Here is a 15,107-nt window from a genome sequence, read left to right as displayed (position 1 = left end):
TCTTTCTTTAATTCCAATAGCTAAAATGTCTCGTGGGTTTATAATAATTTCCTGGCATATTACATTTTTTTCAGTGCTCTTGGCAAACTCCCTGCAAGTTTTCATGTGTCGTTTGGGGAAAAAGAGACATTTATATTATATAAAAAAAAAACTATGTCAGTAATTTCCTGATGTCCTGCAAGGTTACCATGGCAACAAAATATATATTAAGCATTAAGATCAAATTGTAGTACTTCGTACACACATTGTTATGAATTTATAAATACTTGATAAAAATTGCCAAGCAAGGTAGAAAATAAATGTGACACTAAAATTGAGCACTGTTTAGGCATTTTCATGTGGATTGGCTTGTTTGTTTACCTATAAGCAAGTTTACAGATCCTGATACAGGCTGTAATGTAAATAAGAACAGGATCTCTTCCTTTTCTTCGGAAAGAAGATTATTTATTATAAATCTACCTGGGGGAAACAAGTTACAGAATATGCAGGTCCTGTAGCAGGCATTTATTTCACACCTGTAAAATGTAACGACAACTAAGCCTACAAATAAATAAAATAGATAAGTTAAGCTCTGTGTAGTCCACAAAACAAAAGGCAGTTTGGTCCTACTAGGGTTAAATTGGTTCATCGAAGAAACTGAACTCATCAGAGCAGGGCATAAGTGTCTGATTGCAGGCGGGGCCATCAGCTGGGCCCCCCACCCATCCTCCTGTATGGGACTACAAACTTGTCCTTGGCATGTTTTTCCCCACCTTCCTGGACAAGCACAAGGAACAGGAGATAAGTGTCGTTATAAGTTCAGTTTCCTGGAGTACCCCTCAAATATTATTTTCTACTAAAGGAGTACTTTGATGAAAAATAACTATATTACAACAGGATAGGAGTAAGTAGCTGAGTCTGACGATCTCGAGGAGTACCGGTAGACAGCACATGCTCCATTCATTTCTATGGGAGCACTGATGATGCCCGAGAGCTGTACTTGGTGCACCCATAGGAATAAATGAAGTGTGTGCCAGCTGCAGCAGGGCTGCTCACTGAGCGCTCGGTCCCTGTCCCAGCAATCACGGGAGGGAAGGCTGTGTTCAGCGGTCGGATCCCCCACGATCAGCTACTCATCCCCCATCCTGTGGATAAGGGATAAGTTATTTTTTGCCATAGATCTCCTTTAACATTTAATAACATTGAGGACACTATCTACTGGAGGCTATCTACAGGGAAACCTACCTACTGGGAGCTCTATAGGGTAAAGATTACTTAAGAGAAGGGTCTATTTACAGAGGGGAAACTACCAACTGGGGGATATCTACAGGAGGGAAACTACATGGCCTCTACCTAATGTGGTAAACTACATACTGGGGGGACCTATCTCTTTATTGAAGTGATCTGCCTACCTATTTGGGAGACTTAACTACCCCTCCCACTTACCCACTTACCTACCCACTTTACTGTGCAGGAAACCAAGTGGGTATTTTAACAGTTTGAGGCACTATAGATGAGGAAAAGGTAAAGGGGGGTGTCTAAAATATTTGGAAGGTTCTGCAAAGATAAGTTGAAGCTTGATGAAATCATCCTGGAGGTCTGGACAGCTTGGATATGCAAAAAAAGGAAAGTGGCCAACTGCACACTGATCTCTTTATAGTCATTATAAATAAATGGTGACATGATAATATTATTAATTTGTGCCCATGTGTTTAATATGAAAAATTATTATAATGGACTCTCACCATTTTTTCAATGTTTAGAAATACCAATTAAAAATGCCATAATTGAAAGAAAAAATAGCATGATCAATTTTACACCAATAAGAACTAATGGCTAGTTTCCACACAGGGTTTTTGCTGGCATATTTATTTATTTTTTAAAACCGCCACTGCACTTTTTGACCCAAAGCAAAAAGTGGATTAAAAAAGGAATGGGAAATATAAAAGAAGGACTTATACTTTTCCCTTCTCCTGGATCCACTTCTGACTTTGACTTAAAAACTGTGTCAGTTTTCCAAAAACCTAGCCTTACATACATTTTACTGCTACCAAAAACAGACAAATATACATTGTGTAAACATGACCTCAAAGTGCTCTCTCTTTCAAGTGTCAGGTATGGGCAGGGAAAAGGGGAAGTCCTGCAGTAGCCCACAACTTCTGTCCCTTCCTGTTGCCTATCCGCCGTAGCTGGCAGATCCACAACCTTGAGGATGGTTCCTGCCTATACATTTGCTGGGACTTCAGAGTCAGAATAACAAACTACAGTAAACTCAGTCAAAAGGTCAGGGAATGTCAGGAATACAAACAGGTTAAATACATAGTACAATACTCAGGTAAGACAAACAAACACATAGGATAGTCAACATGCCGAATAGGAACCAAGAGGACAAATATAAGCCAAGATGCAAAACCAGAGAGAATATCCTAAGACAAAAGCCAGGGTCATAAAATACCAGGTAATCCTGAAGAATGCAGAAAGCAGGATATGGAATCTAGCTTCAGAAACAATGTTTTTTCACAGGCCACTAGGAATGGATCAGGCATACTTAAATGCCCAGGCCTAAAGGAGTGTGGATGAAAGACGGGATCTGAAATGGATAAAGAAACAGCAGAGGAGGTAGGCTAGGGTGTTGCCACAGCAACTGACTAGACAACAAACAGACATATAAAGAGACACCGCTCTTACATCAAGAAGGTTAAATGTAAAGTTGATATAGGATAAGCTTGGTTGTTGTAGAACATACTTTGTGGTAGAATAAACCCGATGGTTACAGTGTAAACTTGATATCCTGGGATGTGCAATATTCCAAGAGATAAACCAAAGTAGGGTATCATTTAAGTGACTGGCACCTTTTGCCGGTCCTACATTACCACTCCAAGATTCTTGGAAGCTATTTCCTGACTAAGCTTGTCTTGCCTACTGGTTCCATACAGGGTTGCATCAGGCATTTATCTTAGACCTGCTCTTGTCTCTGTAGGTGTTCATGACTGCTACACCCCTATCTTTCAGGGATTGCTTTTTTTTTAGAATCTATCTCTTTACAGGCCAGTCAATATTCATGTTAACAGCAGCGAAGCAGCAGTTCAGTTGCAACATTAACTTCATATTATTAACTATTCACTTAAAGAGTGCCTGTCATTAAACCCTATTTTTTAAACTAACGCAGATTATATTCCCTAACTACTCCTAAAACTCCTCCTGCCCTTTAAAAAAAATCTTTGCGCTTTAAAAAGCTCTATATTATACCTTTCCCCTTGCTCAGATTGTGTGAGCTCCCGGCAGGAGAAAGTGGGCGTTCCCCAGAAGGCATGGCATCACTGAAGCCTGGAAGAGCTTTGCCTCACCATGCCCTGCGCGTACTTCCTGAGTTTGGTCTCCTGCCAGGTCGGGAGGAGATCAAACTGTTTGCCTTGCGCAGGAAACAGAACAGAGCCTTGGGGCCATTTTTCACATTTAAAAACATATAGGGTTATATACATATAAGGTTGAGATTTTAATAGGAAGTAAATAGCAAAGTGTCATAATTACATAAGGAACAATATATTAAAAGTTTAGTTTGGTGACAGGTACTCTTGAAAAGACACTGTAATACTTAACTTTTACCTGTATGCAGGAGGAGGAATAATTCAAACTCACTTGTCTAATCCCTCAAGATCCCAGTGGACTTTGCACAGTCCCTCTATTTACATCAGCCTACTCTCCCTGGTAAACAAAGATAGCTTCTCCCTAAGCCTCAGGACAGCAGGTTCTGCTGCCTTTTTAGTTGTAGCCTAGCATCCCTTTAACCCCATAATTACTGCTATGTATTCCAAAGGTAAACAGTCTCTTAAAGACTCTCTCTCTCTCTCTCTCTCTAAGGCTATGTTCACACGGCAATGTCCGCACAGAAAATCTCAGTGCGAACATTGCCCCTTAATGTGAAGCACCAGCGCTGGGACTGCTCAGGAATGCGGCATCTCATAGACTGCAGTGCATTCTAGACTTGTGCACTAGAAAAATTTTCTTTTTGTTTCGTTTTTTCGCTTTGGAAAAATTTTTCGGTTCGGTAATATTTTCGGTTTTGATTTTTCGGATACATTTGGTATTCGGGTATATTCGGTACATCTTTTTATTCTTTTTTGGACTTTAGCGATCCTAAAAAATTATGGAGATACCTTTTTTATAAAAATTTCGTAGGGTACAATAAAAAAATAATAAAAAAGATACAGTAATGATGGAAAAAATTGTATCTAACGAAATGTATATTTTTTATTATGAAATGTTTATAAATTTTTAAACAGGGATCAATTTATGTGAGCAGGTAAAGCACTAAAAATGTAGCCGACAATAATAAAAATGTATTGTGTGCGTGTTTTTCACTTTAAATTTTTTTTTTTTTTAGGTAGTACTACTACTCCCAGCTTAGAACACACTGTTCCATGATGGGATTAGTAGTTACCTGTACTAACTGACAGATTGCCGGGGTCCCTTGCGATCCTCTTGTATAATGTATAGATGTGGCGGCCGCTCTTCTATGGTCCCCTGCACTGACGTATATATACACATATTCATATTTACCGCAGAGCTGTGATTGGCCAGATGGTTCCAGCCAATCACAGCTCTCTGTGAGAAATAGGAATATGTCTATATATACGGCAGTGCAGGGGACCATAGGAGAGCGGCCGCCACATCCATACATTATACAGGGGCATCACAGGGGGTGTCAGGAGTGATACCCCCAGTGATCTTTCCTTTACTACAAGTACTACTACTCCCAACATGGAGTACACTCTGCTCCATGCTAGGAGCTGTAGTACCTGCCTTAATAGACAGATCGCAGCGGGTGTCAAAAGTTACACTCACTGCGATATGTCTATTAATGCAGGTACTACAGCTCCCAGCATGGAGCAGAGTGTGCTCCATGTTGGGAGTATTAGTACCTGCAGTAAGGGACAGATCCCAGCGGATGTCACTCCTCCTGACACCCGCTGCGATGGTCCTTATGTGAATGTTGGGATCAGCTGTTCTCAAGGCTACAGAGCCGAGAGAACAGCTGACGCTGAGCCGTAGGTATACATCGTATATCTACTGCCCAGCAAGAACTTACAGTGAGCCTGCAATGTGTATACAGTATACAAATTGCTGGCTCACTTAACCCCTTGTTGAGCTGTGCGCTATGCGCAAGCCCAGCAAGGAAAGAGTTAACTTACACTGCTGGACAGTGTAGGTTAACCCTTTGGGCGGTATACACTATATGCAGCTATCTATAGATAGCTGTATATAGTGTATACAGAAGACGAGGTCCGCTTACTTCCCTCGAGTACCGGGCAGGTCCATGTAGCTCCGCCCCCTAGTGATGACATCATTAGGGTCGGAGCTACAGAAGGGAACTAGGCTAGTTAATCTGAAGCTCTGTTCACATTGTCCGTTTTGTATAATGTGAACAGACCCTTCTGGCAGTGTCTACCCAGATGGAGAGACTCCAGCTGTTGCTAAACTACAACTCCCAGCATTCTGGGAATTGTAGTTTTGCACCAATTGGTGGCTCCCTGTTTCGGTAGACATTGCATCATGGGTGCTCTCCCCAGCGGACAGCGCCAAAAATGTCATAACCAAATTTTTGTGTTTGTTTTCTTTTCGTTTCAGATCCATGTATGCAGAGGATTATTGCAGATTTTTTTCTTTTAATAAAATGGTTAACGAGGGCTGTGGGGGAGTGTTTTTTTAAATAAAATAATTTTTCCAATGTGTTGTGTAGGGGACAGAGCTACACGGACCTGCCCGGTACTCGAGGGAAGTAAGCGGACTTCGTCTTCTGTATACACTATATACAGCTATCTATATATAACTGTATATAGTGTATACCGCCCAAAGGGTTAACCTACACTGTCCAGCAGTGTAAGTTAACTCTTTCCTTGCTGGGCTTGCGCATAGCGCACAGCTCAGCAAAGGGTTAAGTGAGCCAGCAATGTGTATACTGTATACACATTGCAGGCTCACTGTAAGTTCTATACAAGGAAAAATGCAACACAATGCGTATGATTTTTCTTAATGCTTCTTTTAGTAGTTTCTTGGTATCAAAAAGATTTACAATAGAAAGATCATATTATATTCACCCAGGTGCACCAAACTTATCGGACGCGCTAGACACTAGGACAGGCTTCAGGATTCCTTCATCCATTTGCAGGCTCCTCTCGGCTCATCCTCCTTCCTCTCTCTCACGAAGGGGAACAGGTGAAGCTTGCGCCGACACTTGGACACCTGTTCCCCTTCGTGAGAGAGAGGAAGGAGGATGAGCCGAGAGGAGCCCGCAAATGGATGAAGGAATCCTGAAGCCTGTCCTAGTGTCTAGCGCGTCCGATAAGTTTGGTGCACCTGGGTGAATATAATATGATCTTTCTATTGTAAATCTTTTTGATACCAAGAAACTACTAAAAGAAGCATTAAGAAAAACTATACGTATTGTGTTGCGTTTTTCCTTGTATGAAACTGTTGATTTCAGTGAGTTGGGAGTCCTCACTTTAAAACGCACCACATCTAAACCCAGTGTGAATAGGTGGTAGCACACTTTGTTCATTCACTGTAAGTTCTTGCTGGGCAGTAGATAAACAATGTATACCTAAGGCTCAGTGTCAGCTGTTCTCCCGGCTCTGTAGCCTTGAGAACAGCTGATCCCGACATTCACATAAGGACCATCGCAGCGGGTGTCAGGAGGAGTGACATCCGCTGGGATCTGTCCCTTACTGCAGGTACTAATACTCCCAACATGGAGCACACTCTGCTCCGTGCTGGGAGCTGTAGTACCTGCATTAATAGACATATCAGAGCGAGTGTAACTTCTAACACCTGCTGCGATCTGTCTATTAATGCAGGTACTACAGCTCCCAGCATGGAGCAGAGTGTACTCCATGTTGGGAGTAGTAGTACTTGTAGTAAAGGAAAGATCACTGCGGGTATCACTCCTGACACCCGCTGTGATGCTCCTGTGTAATGTATAGATGCGGCAGCCGCTCTCCTATGGTCCCCTGCACTGCCGTATATATACACATATTCCTATTTCTCACAGAGAGCTGTAATTGGCTGGAACCATCTGGCCAATCACAGCTCTGCGGGAAATATGAATAGGTGTAGATATACGTGAGTGCAGGGGACCATAGAAGAGCGGCAGCCGCATCTATACATTATACAGGAGGATCGCAACGGACCCCAGCGATCTGTCAATTAGTACAGGTAACTACTACTCCCATCATGGAACAGTGTGTTCCATGCTGGGAGTAGTAGTACTACCTAAAAAATGTTTAAAAGAAGGAGAAAAAAACGCACACACTACATTTTTATTATTGTCGGCTACATTTTTAGTGCTTTACCCGCTCACATAAATTGAAATAAATAAACATTTCATAATAAAAAAGATACATTTCGTTAGATACAATTTTTTCCATCACTACTGTATCTTTTTCATTATTTTTTTTTGTTATTAGAATTAATTCTTTACGTTTGTTTACGGATAATGAATGCATTCGTTATGTACCGCATGCATTCGGTAAATAACGAATGCATTCGCTATTTTGCGATTCGTATTATCGTGGCTATTCGGGAATGCTCAAAATATGTTTTCGTGCATTCGGATCGGTCCGAATGCCCGAAAACGGTAAAATTCGGTAAATTAGACATTCGTGCCGAACCTAATTGCCCATGTCTAGTTCATTATGTGCAATTCTGCTGTAGGATCATAGCCTAACAGCTCATCAGCATTATACTGAAGTCCCTAAGGCCTTGCTATGCAGCCCCTCTCTTGCACTATGATTTTCTGGTCTTCCCTCTGTAGCACACAAACATACTTATTGGACCTGTTATACAGCCCTTCTCAGGTTATCATTAACTTTACTTTACTACCCTCAGAAAGCCATCACTCCCCTAAGTAGCTTGATATAGGGCTACAATACTTTCATACTTATAGCAGACTCCTCTGTCACCTCATGCAGTTGCACCATACAGTCTCCCCTTCTGGCACCAAAGCACTCCCTTTAAAGTACTCTTATCTGCCGTCTCCTACCTGTGTTGTAGCTCAGAACCAGAATGCATACCTATATGTCACCACTGAACTCTACAAAGGCTTCTGCTGATGCTGACACCTCTTCCTGCAAGTCATCAGTTAGGAAATACTATTTTCTAGTGCTAAATTACACTCACAGGCTGTAGCCTTCCACTAGAGGAGAATAAATTTGGGTCTGATTCATTTGAATTGATCAGATGGTTCAATTTAGATACGTAGGTAGAATTAGATGTGGAAGTGCCCCCAAAAATACTTAAATCATACTCTAAGGTCTCCTACAGCTGGATCCAACCCATTTTCAGTGTTTTAATTCACATATATGTACTGTCAAATGTTTATGCTTATTAAAATAAAATAAAAAATATCCCATTTTAGGAGCAGATGTGTTAAAAACTGTTTCATCATGTTCAGCAAACTGTCTTGTCCACTGCTTTGTTCAGTACAGTAGTAGGGAATCCTGCCTTTAACAGAAGTCCCTGTTTCATTTCCCCCTCTAATGTCAGCAAGGTACTGCCACCGCCAACACAGCTATTTATTTCAGTCTTCACATCCACCACCTCCATCTGATCCTCCATCTCATCACAGTCCAAATGCTGATGGCTCTGTTCTAACTCATCAATAGGAACAGTCTTTTTAGAGATAAGAAAGCACCGCAATAGGGGGTAGTGAAGAGTCAAATCAAGTTGCCAGAGGAATACTTTTCTACAAATATTTTTTAAAATATAAATTAAGTTTGGTGGGGGGGGGGGGGGAGGTGAATGAACAACAGACACTGTCTTAAAACAATATTGTGCAAGATTATATCATCCTGCTGTGATCAAGATGACCTGCTCCATTTAAGTCCACAATGTGATGTGCTTTTTATGTAATAATGTGTCTAACTGGAGATGACAGACAGTGGTGGTCTGTTATTGATCGATAGACAGCTGGTGCTGGTGCTGCTGGTGCTTCTGTCACTTACATTCTTTTTGGTGTAAGATATGGCAAGTTTGTTTCTCAATCTTTGCCATGTTGTTTTTAACCAGACATTTGTTTTCCAACTATTGGAACTATATGTGAAAAAGGGAAAACTGTGGACTACTGACTGTCATGACCGGGGGTGGACAGGGAAAGTAGGCCTTAACCTGTGCCTACATACACTCTCCCTGCCTACTTGCCCATCCACCCTAAACGGTGGATGGACAACTTGGAGCCGGTCCCTCCCTGGACTAAAGTTCAGTGGCGTAAAAACAAATAACATACATAGTCGGTCACAGGCCAGAAACAGAATAGAAAAACTACCAGACAACAAGAAAGAAAATAAACTCACAAACAGGGCAGGATACAGTATACTAACAAACAGTTCATAGAGCGGAATCCAGATAAATGGCAGACATGATTAAATGAACAAGACTAGGTATGGAATAAGTATACAGCAGAATCCAAGAGATGCAGGGGATGAATGGAAGAACTGAATGCTAAACACCAAACTGATCAGGAACACACAACACTGTTCACACTGAAACCCAGAACAGAAACAAACTGGACACCCCCTCCACAAAAGGAATAGACAGTATAATAAAGCCAAATAGACTACTAGCCAGTGGGCACACTCCACTGTGTGATCAGGATGCTGACCTAGTAAGAAACAGAAATATAATATATAGAACACTAGACTGAAAACCGGATGGGTCAGAATTGACCAAACAGAAATCATTATATACAGAGAACTGGTAACAAGCAAGACTAAAACAGTGTGACCACAGACTAAGCAGAACAGACATACATAATCCTAAATACTGACAGATGTCCAATAAAACCAAGCAGACTAAAAGCTATCATGAACAGGATAATTAAACCATGGTTAAAACTCAGATATTAACAGATAAATACAAGGTGCATCATGTAACTGTGAGAATAGCACAAATGCACAAATAACCAGCACAGAATGCAGGAGAACTGTGGTTTAAATAGCCCCACCCAAGTTCTCATTGGCTCAGAGCATTAACTATTCCCTATCCAGGAAAATAGCAAAATGCTCAGAACATCCTAGTGTGAATACACACCTAAGCAGAAAAATACAAAAACACAAAAACAGACATTGCACTGACTGCAGGTGGCTGAAAAAACTACCATATCCGCTGCAGAATATAATTTGCTATGAATATATTTTCTCAGTCTGAAGTGTAACAGTGCTGTATAAATGTTTGATTGAAGCAGAACAATGCATCTTTTGGTGGCAATCACTCTGACACACATTGCTATCACCATCAGGATTTAAAGGGAATATGTCAAGTGTTTGAAACTATCAAAACTGCTGACATCCCTAAATAGCCCCCATCCATACCTGTGCTTTTTGTCATTTTACTTTCATGACTAAGAAAACAGCTTTTAAATATCCCGCCCACCAATTCCTGAAGTATCAAAGAGACAGGATCTTATTCTGTACATTAAGCCTCCTCGGAAGCTCTCACATATGACTGAAAGCTCTAGTGTTCAATCAAAAAAATGCTAGAGCTGTCCTCATAACTGCTAGGCTGGAGAGGCTCTCAATATAGGGAGCACAGTGCATGGAATGATAAAAATATGGTTGACAGTTCATGTACCAGCAACTGGGACATTAAATATCAGTTTTTTTTGGTCATGTAACCTGCATGGTAGAGAGCACAGGTGTAGATCAATATTCTTTCATGATGGCTTTTTAATGCTAAAAAGGTCAAAACTGTGCAGAGTCCTTTTAAATTTCCTCTTGGACAATGGCTGAAGTATTATGGTGCTGTGTAATACTTCAAATAGCAATTATATGAGAAACACTGACACATATTGTTATCAGCAGCAGGATGGAAATGTTTGCTTGATAAACTGCCCTGCTACCAGCTATCAATATATTATTGAAGAAGATTGGTAATACACAAAATGTATGCTGCAGTTACAATCAGTCACAAGAATGGCTACTTAAGCCTGCCTGCCTGCATAATAAGTCACACACTGAGACTGACTCCTATCTTTCTCTAAATTCTATTTCTGTCAAGTTTCTATTAATTTCTCTCCACTACTAAACACACTCTGGCTGATACTAATTCACTATCTATCTCTACTATCATTCATTAACTCCATTTGTGGTCCTCTCTCTGCTGTCTCTATCCCCATAAAAATACAGGAATTCCTGGAATGATTTAAAGTGGATTTGACTTATTCACTTAATCACCCCTGCGAGATGTGACACTGTCATTCATGATTGGCTGTCATACAGGAGAGGTTGACTGCAAGTCGTTATAGGGAAGCCTGCTGGGCTGCTGCCCAAGGTCATGTGATACTTCTTGCTGGTTGGCTGTTTTGAGCAATTTGCCAAAACAAATCACAAAAAAGTTTGGAATTTATAAAAGCCAAATATTTTCTGATATTTTGGCGTTTTTGATATTTGAAGTTAAATTCCTGCACAAACCATTCACCTTATTTCTACACGACAACCCTAAACAACAATACAATAACAGGGGAACAAGAAAAATGGTAATGCAACACTCACATGATGCAGTGTCATGTAAAGTGTCATCGGAGTTGTCCAAAGTGAGACTGGGACATGCACATCGGTCACCAACATGTTGGAATACATATAGCGTCTTCTAGTGGTGAATAAATACAATGGCATCAATGAACATATGTAAGAAAGAACAATGGAATAGAAGGTTGTACATATGCTTGTGTATGTGTAAAAATACTAATAACCAATATGTCTAGGTGTCACATTAAAATAAACAAGATTAATGATGAATGAATAATAGTGTGTTGAAGGGGTCAGCTCCCTGGATCTCTCATATTTGTACATTGCCCCATGTGGGTATATAATGTATTCAGTGTATATGGCTTGTTAGGACTGTTTATACAGCACATTAGCATGCTTTTGCACTTTAGCTTGCTTTGCCTTTTACTTTGTTGTAACTTCTATTTTGATATTTGCATCTATATACCATTGACCAGTGTATTATGTGCTTGACTTATACCATCATTTATGGATAGTGAGAGTTATACTCCCTTTATCTCCTTAAGGACGTAGGGCGTACCTGTACGCCCTACTCCCGGTCCCGGTGTTTAAAACGGGGTAACGCCGTGACCCCGCATCACACCGGGTCGGTCCCGGCTGCTAATCATAGCCTAACAGCGATCGATACCGCGCACCGTTAACCCTTCAGACGCAGCGATCAAAGTTGACCGCCACGTCTGAAAACTAAAGTAAACTTTTCCCGGCAGCTAAGACGGGCTGATCGGGACATCTCGATAAAATCGCGATGTTCCGATCAGCTGGGACGCAGGCGGAGGTCTCCTTACCTGTATCTGCAGCGTTCGATCGTCGATTGATTGCTCCAAGCCTGAGCTACAGGCTTTAGCAATCGAGCCCCTATCTGACTGATCCGTGCAAAGCTATGGCTTTGCAGGGATCAGCATAGGAGATCAGTGTGCGCAGTGCTATAGCTCCCTATGGGAGCTATAACACTGCAAAAAAAAAAGTGAAAAAAAAAAGTTAACAAAGGTCATTTAACCCCTTCCCTAATAAAAGTTTGAATCACCCCCCTTTTCCCATTAAAAAAAACTGTGTATATAAAAATAAACATATGTGGTATTGCTGCGTTCGAAAATGTCCAAACTATAAAAATATATCATTAATTAAATCGCACAGTCAATGGCGTGCGCGCAAAAAAATTCCAAAGTCCAAAATAGTGTATTTTTGGTCACTTTTTATATCATAAAAAAATGAATAAAAAGCGATCAAAAAGTCCGATCAATATAAAAATGGTATCGATAAAGACTTCAGAACACGGCGCAAAAAATTAGTCCTCATAGTGGCCCGTACGCAGAAAAATAAAAAAGGTATTGGGGTTAGAAGATGAGAATTTTTAACATATAATTTTTCCTGCATGTAGTTATGATTTTTTTTCGGAAGTACGACAATATCCAACCTATATAAGTAGGGTATCATTTTAACCGTATGGACCTACAAAATAAAGATAAGGTGTTATTTTTACCAAAAAATGTACTGCGTAGAAACGGAAGCCCCCAAAAGTTACAAAATGAAATTTTTTCTTCAATTTTGTCGCACAATGAATTTTTGGGTAAAATAACTAATGTAACTGCAAAGTAAAATTGGTGGCGCAAAAAATAAGCCATCATATGGAATTGTATGTGCAAAATTGAAAGTGTTATGATTTTTAGAAGGTGATGAGGTCCTTAAGGGGTTATGCACACTATTGGTTGTGCCATAGACACTGTTTGTGATACTTATTCGAGATACTGGTGTTGTTCTTTTTTTCTAATGTATAAATTCCTCCAACTTAAAATTATTTTAGAATTTGTGTTTTAAACAAAATTTATGTGTAATTGTTTTTTGAGACTCCGTTTCATTTAAAGTGGCATATGTATAGAAAGTGATTTAAGTTTTAACCCCCTTGCGTATAGATATCAATCATTTAACTGTCTGGATGAGTGGAGATTTATGCAACAATAATTGGAAGTATTACTTTACTGATAGAGTAGTGGATCCATGGCATGGCCTTCCTGTAGAAGTGGTAGCTGCAAATACAGTGAAGGAGATAAAGCATGCATGGGATAGGCATAAGTCTATCCTTCATGTAAGATAGAGCCAGGGATTATTGCTAGTACACTGCTCAAATAAATAAAGGGAACACTAAAATAACACATCCTAGAATTGAAAGAATGAACTAATCGTATGAAATACTTTCACATTTACATAGTTGAATGTACTGACAGTAAAATTAGACAAAAATGATCAATGGAAAAAAATTTTTATAAACCCATGGAGGTCTGGATATGGAGTCACACTCAAAATCAAAGTGGAAAACCACACTACAACTTTAACGTAATGTCCTTAAAACAATTCAGACTGAGTAGGCTCAGTAGTGTGTGTGGCCTCCACGTGCCCGTATGACCTCCCTACAACGCCTGTGCATGCTCCTGATGAGGTGGCAGATGGTCTACTGAGGGATGTCCTCCCAGACCTGTACTAAAGCATCTGCCAACTCCTGGACAGTCTGTGGTGCAACATGGTGTTGGTGGATGGAGCAAGACAGCATGTCCCAAATGTGCTCATTTGGATTCAGGTCTATATAACGGGAGGGCCAGTCTATAGCATCAATGCCTTCCTCTTGCAGGAACTGCTGACATACTCCAGCCACATGAGATCTAGCATTGTCTTGCATTAGGAGGAACCCAGGGCCAACCACACCAGCATATGGTTTCACAAGGGGTCTGATGAGCTCATCTTGGCAGTCAGGCTACCTCTGGGAAGCACATGGAGGGCTGGGCAGCCCCCAAATGAAATGCCACCCCAAACCATTACTGACCCACAGCCAAACCTGTCATTCTGGAGGATGTTGCAGGCAGCAGAACGTTCTCCATGGCGTCTTCAGCCTGTGTCATGTCTGTCACATGTGCTCAGTGTGAACCTGCTTTTTTCTGCGAAGAGCACAGGGCGCCAGTGGCCAATCTTGATGTTCTCTGGCAAATGCCAAACGTCCTGCACGGTGTTGGGCTGTAAGCACAACCCCCACCTGTGTACGTCAGGTCCTCATATCACCCTCATGGAGTCTGTTTCTGACTGCTTGAGTGGACACATGCACATTTGTGGCCTGCTGGAGGTCATTTTGCAGGCCTCTGGCAGTGCTCCTCCTGCTCCTCCTTGCATAAAAGCGGAGGTAGCGGTCCTGCTGCTGCGTTGTTGCTCTCCTACGGCCTCCTCCACGTCGACTGATGTACTGACCTGTCTTCTGGTAGTGCCTCCATGCTCTGGACACTAAGCTGACAGACACAGCAAACCTTCTTGCCACAGCTTGCATTTGATGTGCCTGGATGAGCTGCACAACCTGAGCCACTTGTGTGGGTTGTAGACTCTGTCTCATGCTACCACTAGAGTTAAAGCACCTCCAGCATTCAAAAGTGACCAAAACATCAGCCAGGAAGCATAGGAACTGAGAAGTGGTCTGTGGTCACCACATGCAGAACCACTCCTTTATTGGGGGTGTCTTGCTAATTACATATAATTTCCACCTGTTGTCTGTTCCATTTGCACAACAGCATGTGAAATTGAGGGGACAGTGTG

General features: G+C 41.2%; 1 long non-coding RNA gene across 1 annotated transcript in view; it reads right to left on the bottom strand.

The window, feature by feature from the left end:
• Positions 1-2,562, bottom strand: part of LOC130308998 (uncharacterized) — a 48,333-nt gene extending 45,771 nt beyond the window's left edge. Inside the window, exon 1 of the long non-coding RNA XR_008857745.1 lies at positions 2,435-2,562. This is a non-coding gene — a long non-coding RNA (uncharacterized LOC130308998). The remainder of the gene's footprint in view (positions 1-2,434) is intronic.
• Positions 2,563-15,107: the final 12,545 nt, after the last annotated feature.

This window comes from Hyla sarda, chromosome 1 (genome assembly GCF_029499605.1).
Source record: "Hyla sarda isolate aHylSar1 chromosome 1, aHylSar1.hap1, whole genome shotgun sequence".
Classification (NCBI taxonomy): Eukaryota; Metazoa; Chordata; class Amphibia; order Anura; family Hylidae; genus Hyla; species Hyla sarda.
This window is presented reverse-complemented; position numbering and strand designations above follow the sequence as displayed.